The sequence below is a fragment of the Elaeis guineensis genome, chromosome 1 (genome assembly GCF_000442705.2).
Source record: "Elaeis guineensis isolate ETL-2024a chromosome 1, EG11, whole genome shotgun sequence".
In the NCBI taxonomy this organism is placed as follows: domain Eukaryota; kingdom Viridiplantae; phylum Streptophyta; class Magnoliopsida; order Arecales; family Arecaceae; genus Elaeis; species Elaeis guineensis.
Genome location: NC_025993.2, coordinates 114558729 through 114568571, shown reverse-complemented (window position 1 = coordinate 114568571; position 9843 = coordinate 114558729).

Sequence of the window (9843 nt, the reverse complement as noted above, 5' to 3'; positions counted from 1 at the left end):
TAGATTTATGTGGCAATGATCTGTGCAATATCCATGGCTATTATGTTTATATAATTCATGGCCATTCAAGATGCGAAAAATATCTCTACATATCTGATCTATCTATTTCCTTCCCTTATTTTATGTCGTAACATATTATATATATGATCTTCGATTAAACAAATTATACTGCCACAAAACAATAATGATAAAGTCTCTTTTTCGAAAAATATTCTTCCTATGTTCAGCTCTTATTAATTGGACTCGGGAGTCAAGTTAGGCCCGTTTTTTTCAAAAAAAATAATGATCAACTCGGAGCTGAGATATCTTTGATCTTTATATATATATATATATATAAAAAGAGAGAGAGTCCAGACAAGAATCAGATCGATTGAATTTGGATTCGGATTTGATCAAATCAAAACTTTATAATAAAAATCCTATATCAATGATCCAAACTATTGATTGTGATTACTATCTCAAAACTACTTACATATAAAAATTTATATGATTTAGAGAGTCCTAACCTATGCATCAATTAATTAAAAAATATATCTAATGGCTTTAAAATAGTAGACCACATCTAATAATTTGGATCATCCATGCAGGATCCTCATTATCCAATTTTGATCTAATTGGATTTGAGCCCAAATCCGATCAATCTTATTCAAGTCTATCCCTCTATCGGAATGTTTGGTGATCCAACTTGGATCACCACGATGATCTAAGATCACTGATGATCCAAATCCTGGGATGATCTAATCTTTAGTGATCTAAGATCACTATATTTGGTTTGCTATAGTACAGTGATTAAAAATATTTGGATATGTACAAATTACTTGTTTGGTATGCTTTGGGAATTTAAGATCACTGACTATATAATACTAAAAATACTTCTGACAATTTGTTTAGGAGTTGAGATTGAAAATTGGAGTAGAAAAAATTTTAGAACAAAATCTAATAGATATTTCTTCATTCTAATCAACACAACGAAAGAAGGAGGATTTTCTTCTCTTTATGAAGATAATACAAAAGTACCCACATGTATTTTTTCTCTTCTGTGGAGAAGATGCCTCAACTATCCATCTCATGTGTATGAAAAAATATCGCAGAAATTTTTTTTTTCTCTTTTCGAAAATCTCTCAATAGTGAGGATATTTTGGTTAACATATTTTACTATAAAATCACTATAATGAAGTGATATTGGATATCCGTCCTCAAGACCGAGTTTCTTACCACTACGTTCGACAATGATTTAAAGAATGGAGGTAATTTGAAATCACCGCTACGTAGAATATCATGATGCAATCAAATATAATAATCTCATCATCTCCATCCATATGATTCTTGATCCTGGATGGATCACTTTATACTAAACACCCTCTATATATATATATATGAAAAAATATCTATAGGTCTCTAGATGGATCCAAAATTATTTTTAAATCTCTGGATTTTTCAAGTTGAATAAAAAATCTTTGAAATGCTAAGAAGTTATTTCTGTATAACCAAAATACATACCTGTATAACCTGAATATAAACGTGTATAATCAGATATTGAAACTAGATAACTGCATAACTTGAACATAAACCTGTGTAATTTAAACATAAATTCGTAATATGAACCTGTGTAACCAATCTGTATAGACGATAAGAATCTATAAATAATTTTTTAATATTTTAAAAAAATTATTTAATTTAAAAATTAAAAATTTAAAAATAATTTTGAATCCACCTAAAAATTTATAGATAATTTTTTCTATATAATACCCGCTCCGCTTATAGATAACTTTTTCTATATAAGCCGAACCAAGCCGAGAAAAACGCCAAGGACAAGCCAAGCTCCTGCCCACCTTGTATGCCATGTGGCATGGAACAAACGAGGCCACGTGGATCCTTCCGTTGCCCCGGATAAAACCTCCAATGTGCTCCGGCTGCCGTCTCTGCCTCTTTGCGAGCAACGACAAAATAAATAATAAAAAAATATTTATTAAAAAATTTAAAATATAATAAAGATATCTTTTCCTCTGGTACAAACTAACACAATCCTTGTGGCAGCCATCTTGTCATGGCCCGTTCCGTTCCACGGGTAAAAAATATATAATTGAGTAATTAAGAAAAGAAGAGAGACCGGTGTGATATTGGAGGCATCGCCTAACAATTACACTCAACCGTCATATTTTCTTGTTCTCCCTTGTCTTCACTCAACACAACTTGCTAGTCCGAGACAAATGGGACTCCCTATGTAGATCTTAGACTTTTCCTCCCGTGATTACTTTATTAATTATGGATTAGAGTAATATGGAATTAAGATAAACAAATATAGGCAGGCTAATTAGTAATTAACAATGAAACATGTCAAGCGATTTTATCAGACTTCATATATATTTCGTGGTTTTGTTTTCATCTCTCTGCCACGTTCGCTTGCAGGCAGCCGGACGTTTTGAGGGTAGATGGTTAGTGAGCTGTGGGTCTCTGGGGACACAACAGGCCACTGCTTGGATGATTACTCAAGGATCCAGCACGGATTTTTGTTCAATTGCATGCCAGCCCAGAACATGTCACAGCTCTGGCTGAACGTGACAAATTAATTAATGTGATGTTTGGAAATCTTCATACTCGGCAAGAAAAGCTTAATTTTTCTGAGTTTGATGGCAAAGGTTAAAAGTAGGGGATTAATTTCACTAGAAATGATTTATATTGTAAGAATAGTGCTATCGATCGGTCTCTAAAATTGCAATATTAGTATCTACAGGCTTGATGAAATTTACATGGGAACATAGCTGGCACCTCTACTGTAGTTGACAGCGAGTATGAGTGCATGGGTCCTAGATCTGCCCAGTGATATCCTTTTTTTTTTTTTTTTGTTAGGTGAAATTTTAGTTAGATCAAATCTACTGTGTACACTGAGCTGGTGGACCAGCCAAATCATGAATCAATTAAATGTCCAAACACATGTGTTGCTTCCTTTTTTTTTTTTCCTCTTATTTCTTTTTTGTTTCTGATCATTATGCGTATTGGTTCATGATCATTGGATGGATCCGCAACCGAGTTGGTGGATTTGATCCAACAAATAATTTCTTCATTTTCGATGATGTGCCATGGAGATATTTTAGATTTGAGTTGTGAAACCGACATTCTTGCTATATTTCTCTAGAAAAAAAAAATCAACAACCACCAAGGACCTCATGAGCTATCATAAATCCAATTCAAGATTTAATAGTACTAGCTAGGAAAGTGGCTATCCTTATTTCTAATTATTAGAACTGTGTTACTTTAGTGTAATAAACCATTCTTTTCATTTTAGATACTCTAGTTGGAAATGAATTTGGATGCTACAACTGAATTCAGTGGGTGTAGTTGTTTACTATCTGCTGAACAATAATCTCAAAGTCATTTGTGCATCACATCTCTGTTGATGACCTTTATGAAACTAATTATACAAGGAAACTACTGTAAAAACCAATTTTAAGGTCACACCACTGTGGAAATGATGATGATCATTTATATATTGCTATCACAAACAAATAGAAAAGCTCAAAACCTGGCTATTTATGTGGCTTACAAGCTGAACTTGAATAGCTCTGGCCAAGCTTGATATATCACATGACCTTGCTCGTATTGCCGAGCCAGAGTGTGAGATTCCAGAACTCTAGCTTAACAGCACCTAAGATAGATGTATTAATCTCACCAAATAGTGAAATCCAATTTAGCCACTTTCTAGTAACCTACTTGTATCACTTGTTGCGTGTAAAGCTACCAGATCCCCTCCAAAACGTTAGAGACATCGCCAAGGGTACCTGATGACCCAAACTGCGTTAGAATTGCCGAGATTATCTCATGGCATCTAGAACTCCACAAAGCTAACAACCCAGCTACGCACGCTGAGGTTCACGTGCAGTGTGTCAGCAGATCTCGTGTAATATTTTTGGCCACCTTTGCATGGGTCTGCATGCCGTCACCCTCTCTCGAGGCACTTCTGTACGTACCTCACGCCATATGTCGAGATGCTCACATTAATACATTAGATTTCGCACAAACATTTTCTAGGTGAAAGTACAAACCTCTGTTGATCTCGATGTCAATTAATTATAATTACAAGAGGTCAGCCATTTTAATAAGCCGAGGATTAATGATTTTTAAATGTAAAAATATGCTTGCGAGACAGTAGCTTTAATTGCTCCCTGTATTTTGGTTGTTTAATGGTGTGCCAAATTAACAGCATTATTCTGGAGATCACTAATTGTAAGGTGTAATTTAAGTTACTAAAGCCATCATATAGAGAATGCTTCAAAGTCAGAGAAAGAAGAGACTTATGGGACTGTGCTTAATTTCTTGGGGCCCGTCAGTATCTATTGGAAGGGGGAAACAACATAAGTTTCTGTGGACAGTTAATATTACTTAATTACCTGTCTTTTTTTGTTTTTAATTGGTAACCTGTCTTGAGATGCATGCACGTAGCCTTGATTGGATGCATGTCAATCCTCCCGTTTTGTCGGTGCATGAAATGATTTGAACGACATGCATGGGCCAAGTTTAGTTAAGAACGTGCATTGGCAAGTCACAAGCTAATTAACCTTTACATAGAATATTTATATGCAGACATATTATATCTCTTTACAAACCACCATGCCTTGGAAGCCTGGGACATGGAATTTGTTAGCGCGCAGAAACTTGATGTAGCTTGTAGGTGTCCCATATGACTAACTCAGCAAGGCAATAAGAGTCAGCTGCCCGTAGGACACTGTATTTCCATTGCATGCTTGAATATAATACATACTAGCTAGGCTTTGAGATTGTGTTTGACCTGGATGTACTAGAGATGAGTGAACTTTGTAACGTGCCCTTTGTTCGACTCTATTTCGTATTTATTTGACACAGTATTTTATTATAGTCCTCGTACATAATTAGGCTTGTGCATGCATTGTACATAGCTTAGTTCTTAAGATTGTTATATCTATTTTACAGAAACTTCCAAATAGTTTGAAGATTAAATATAGAATGATCATTAAAGTAAAGGAATAAATGGAAAATTTTCAGTCAAACGAGGATTAAATATAAAATACTGGTCAATCTAAGAGCCAGACTGTAATTACCTCAATATATAGGATACTTTAAGATGCATTGATTAGTTGTTGGATGACATACAAATGTCAGAGTTTAGTGTATGTTGCCTGTGGAAATAGCATTTGAATATGTGCACAAACCTAGCAATCTCCTCCTCCAAAGTGGAAAATTTAACTACGTAGGGTACATCTCATATTTTTTGCGCATCATGCATGAAATGCTCTACATCTGGCGAGAAGCATGGGAATCCAGTCTACTACCTCACATGGTTGTTTTTGACCTTGTAGTTGTGACCCATTTGCTAGCATACTTTAGTCCATATATATATTAATGGCCTCATGACCTCATTAGATTCAAGTCTTCAGGTTTATTTGTGTGTGTGAGAGAGAGAGAGAGAGCATGGCTGAGCTTTTTTTGGGTATTTGTGATGAATTGAGAAGAGCTTAATTTCTTTGGTATACGTGATGAAGATTTAGACGGATTGCATATACACTACCTACAGATCGAGCTTCTACAGTCTTTCATGATGACGACTTCCAAGGGTTCTTCAGTGGAAACCATCTACGTTTGGGATCCACCAGGTTGCCCACCCTATCCCAAGGCAGGCGAGCTCAAAGCTATGGGACAACTGGTAGGGCCAATACCAACCTTTGGTTACTGAATATCCAAATAGGATGCCAACTTCTTGTGAGTTGAGTCACGGAAGATTAGTTAACTTTTGAGATTAGTTAAGAAGAGCTGCCAACGCGCTAGCAAATCCATTTTGAGATTAGTTAACTTATGACTAATGACAATGTTAGGTATTTTATTTTTTTTTATGCCCAACAATTAGTTTAGTAAATTGGTTCATGCTAGAAAAAGTATGCAAATTGAAGAGTAGGTCATAGTAGTTAGGTTATTACTAGGGTGCTGTCCCCTAATTAAAGGATGGAGCATCACGTCATAGATTTTAAAAAACTATTCGATTTGAGAAAAAAGTTATCTCAATCAAATGTTGTATGACCAAGCTATGATCTCTAGAAATTTGGCTTGTGATTCGATTGTTTGATTTTGACTTTTGATGTGGTGGATAGTACTTCTGGACTTTATCTAGACCTATTCATAGTAGTCAAAATGGTTCATCTTAAATTTGGAGATCCTTCTAAATCAAGACTTGGTGTCTAGGTGGTTCAGGCAAGTGAAGTAGCATTTGGTCAATCATTGCTAATTTTGGCATCAACCAATCTTGAATCATTTCTAGGTTAAGGATTGGAGTAGAAAAATAGTGGTAAAATTATCACTTGACCACAGATATTGCCAAGCCAAATTCAAAACTGTCATTTGTTCTAGGTTGTGACATATAAGACTACCAAGTGCACTCAATGCTCCATATCATTGAATATCCTTGCCTTTTGGGGGTTATTTGTATGCCGAAATATTTTGTCAGCTTAAATCTTTCAGGTTGGACTTTCATTTGACTTTTATGCGGGAAGGGGAGCAAATCAATGATAAAGCGTAGCCTGCATATTTCTATTTTTCATAGATAAGATAAAATAGCTTAAAAATATATATTAATTATGTTGAAAAATACAAAGATTCAATTCAAATTCTCTATGAAGTGGAAGGTAAGTTATATGTTCTCTTGCCACATATACTATAGGTTTTGAGATTCGGAAACAGTATCAGGTACTAAGCAACCCACTGTAAATCTATCAAAAGTCTGCTTCAAAGTCTCAAGATTTGGAATGTGTTGCATGAGCCCGAAATGAAGAAAACTTAAATTCCACATTGCAGAGAGGACCTAAAGTGCATAAAAAATTAACATGGATTAGTTGTATTCTAATTAAGCTATCCTATCTCTTTGCATTGTTCCTCTTTCGACATAAACTTAAAATAAGAGTCCTCGCTAGGAAGATTTTATTAGACTAGCAAGATCTTCAAACATTCCCTTAAAAATAACTCAACAAATCCGAACAACAAGTCCTAACTCAGTTCACACTCGACTTTCTTATTTAAGCGAATGGAAGGCTGAAATATACTTCATCATCCTTTTCTTTATTTTCTTTCTATTAGATTTGTTAAGTTTTGAAAGAAAAGGTTATTGAGCTTTTAGGTGATATGGATCTCTCTTTCCCTGGGCACCCACATGCATGCACGTAGACGCATCCTTGAGAGGCCATGCATGTACAACCACATAGAACTCTCATTCAAAGCATTCATACGATTGAGATGCCAGTTGTATTAGAAATTAGTTTCAGGTTGATGTATTTTTATCATATTATCATGCAGACTTTTTTTTTTGGAAGAAAATCATGCAGACATAAGTAATGTGCGGAAAAATGGATGAAAAATCATAGAAATCTACATGCAGCATGTCCCATATGTATTATTCGCCAACTATATATAGAAACGACCGTCTGATACTAAGATATATACTCTTCAGAAAAATCTTTCTTTAGGATCCTTGTTTTTGACTATCAGCATACCTGTACTTATCTTCTCCAAAATGTTACCCTTGTGAGTAGTGACATGAACAATGGCATGATAGCTGATTGGGGAGGCTAGACATGCTACTTTTTTATTCCTCTGTGTGTGTGTGTGTCTGAGAAACCATGCTACAAATATCCAAAATGGTGGATCCAAGAATGAAGGTGCCTACTGATACGGTCACATTGATGCAGTTCTTTACTGCTTAATTATTAATTAGTTATATGGTATTATCTAAATAATGTACTAAAAAATTCTTTGGGACTTGCTCTTTGATCTTGTAGTCTGCATAGCGACCGCCATGGCCATAGCCCTTTGCGTGCATTTTTGGCACTTGGGAGTTAGGAGGTACTATTAAAACTAGAAGCCTATGCTCCAAACCATGTGCTTAGCTTGTTTTGAACTTTGGAAACAGATAATCTCCATAAAAATCATGGATTACTTACTACTTAGAATAATGAGATTCTGTCCTCTCCCTCTTGTCATCTTTCCCAGAACTTAGCTAAATTTCTCTGTAAGATCCTTCACCCTGAACCCCAGTTGGATTAGCCATTGGGAGCATATACCAAGAAGCTAACTGAACTAGTTGCAAGCCATAATCTATACCTCATAGGCCCATACTTTAAGGCCGTCAACACGACCTCTTACAAAGTAGAGTAAAAGAACCATTAACATGATATATTCTCTTAAAGTCCAATCCTGGGCCCTTGCAACCAATCGCACAACTGTCCTCCATGACTGAGACAATCTTTGCCCACCATGGCCACCGGCCTCTTCTCGTTCTAATCTTCTAAATCCATGAACTGAAGTACACGGGTCCCAACTTGTTGGCCACACTCTAAGCAGGAGAACTCAAAACACATGCAAGCTATAATGTTTCAAGTAGTGTGGGCACTGTTTGTCCTCTTTGAAGGGGATTCGGGAGCCCATTGATTAACTTACTTCATCTTTAGCCTTGGGACAAAGTTGTGGCAAGCCCAATCTTTGCTTTGGTAGCACCCTTCCCATGGTCTCCATGGCCTTTATAATTTTGCCTAAAGAGCAATAGAATTATAGGGAGATACCAAAATGGCCACTCATGTTTGCTTGTGTCCCAAAGCTCCCGAGCCCAAGCAAATATCATTTCTAGTTAAAACCTTCTTGTCTCATCACCATGACATGTCATCCCTGGTTTCCCACTCATCTTACTTTTGCTTTCTAATCTCTGATCTCTTTTAAGGTGGTGGTCCTCCTCTGTCTTCTCCTTTTAGAGGAGGAAATTATGCCATGGGGTGGATGGGCTCAAGTGGCAAACATGATTTCCATATGTAAGGAAAAGGATGAGAGAGAAGTGAGACAGATGCAGATTTTACGAGATAATGTCTAGGTAATCATTTTGAGATGAATGCCTTCTCAAGAGAGGGCAAGATAGGTACCATTCAATAAAGCATTAGAAGTACATAAAACAAACCTAGGCTTGGAAGTATAGGATATTGACATATTCAAGTAGTTGTGGTTGAGTTGGATTGCATGGCAGTGGACAGAGCTCTTAAACCAAAGGAAAGAAAGGTCATGATGTATATGAGTAGTGCGTGCATGTATTGGAAATCTTACATTTAAAGTAGAGTAGGTGGAAGAGCAAACCGACCACATTTAAGCTCACCATTCTCTGCTGTCAACATGGATCTTAATGATGGTATTTTCAATGAGAATCTTTTCTTTGGGATGATAAAAAATTGACTTATGAGAAGACTTTTTGTTTACTCTTCCTTTTCTCCCAAGTTTTGCTTTTGACATTTTCGAAATTTGGGCATAAATAGTCAGCACTCCTCCATTAATTTACTTCCATATAACAACCTCGACTTGACTATAAAAATAGTCTGGGCAAAGGATCAGGCAAGAAACGAAATTCTTTGCGCACCACAGGCGGTGGAGTACCGTGTATACTGTCCGTGATGATTGATTTTCATATGAGATCGATAAAATTTATTTTTTTTTTTGTGCATCACACTAGATAGTGCATGCGGTTCTGCACCATTTACGATATACAAAAAATTCCTCAAGCAAAAAAGAGTGTGGGTAAAGGTTATCTTGATCCAAAACGATACCAAATGGGCTTTCATATTTGGGTTGGTATGGGCTTGGGTAAGGCCATCTCTATATGGTCCTAATCGATGTTTCTCTATTTCCAACTTCACTTGATCAAAGACTTGCTTGGTTTTTTATTTTTTATTTTATTTTATTTTCTGATAAGGTGGATTACTCATATCCATTTAGTGTGAATATATCTAAAATAATCAGAAAACAAAATATCCCTGAAAGGTCTAGAGGTCATAGAGATATCAATCAAAC